General features: G+C 42.7%; 1 non-coding gene across 1 annotated transcript; it reads right to left on the reverse strand.

Moving 5' to 3' along the window:
- Positions 1 to 278: 278 nt before the first annotated feature.
- Positions 279 to 361, reverse strand: TRNAL-UAA. The gene has a single exon. It is a non-coding gene; the product is annotated as a tRNA-Leu (tRNA).

Below are 361 nucleotides of genomic sequence, written 5' to 3' on the forward strand. Positions count from 1 at the left end.
GAAGGAGCACCCGCTAACCACCCACTGTGTGAGTTTGCTTAAAGAAATGAGTAAACAGAAGTGCATCAACACAATGATAATTAATTAGTGCTGAAAAAAGTAAGATAACATACACCAATCAGAAACAACAGAAGGGAAGTAAGGAAATAGAACCTGCCAGTGGCACCCTCCAACCACCCTCTATGCCCACTGAGTAGGGAGACATAATTTAGAAGGTGAGAACAGTTTGGTCTTCTCTCAGTTGGAACAAATACATTTGAAGAGAAAAAAAAAGAATCTAGTACGGGTGGGGTTCGAACCCACGCGGAAATAATTCCATTGGATCTTAAGTCCAACGCCTTAACCACTCGGCCACCGTACT

The sequence above is a fragment of the Aplysia californica genome, unplaced genomic scaffold (genome assembly GCF_000002075.1).
Source record: "Aplysia californica isolate F4 #8 unplaced genomic scaffold, AplCal3.0 scaffold00852, whole genome shotgun sequence".
Taxonomy (NCBI): domain Eukaryota; kingdom Metazoa; phylum Mollusca; class Gastropoda; order Aplysiida; family Aplysiidae; genus Aplysia; species Aplysia californica.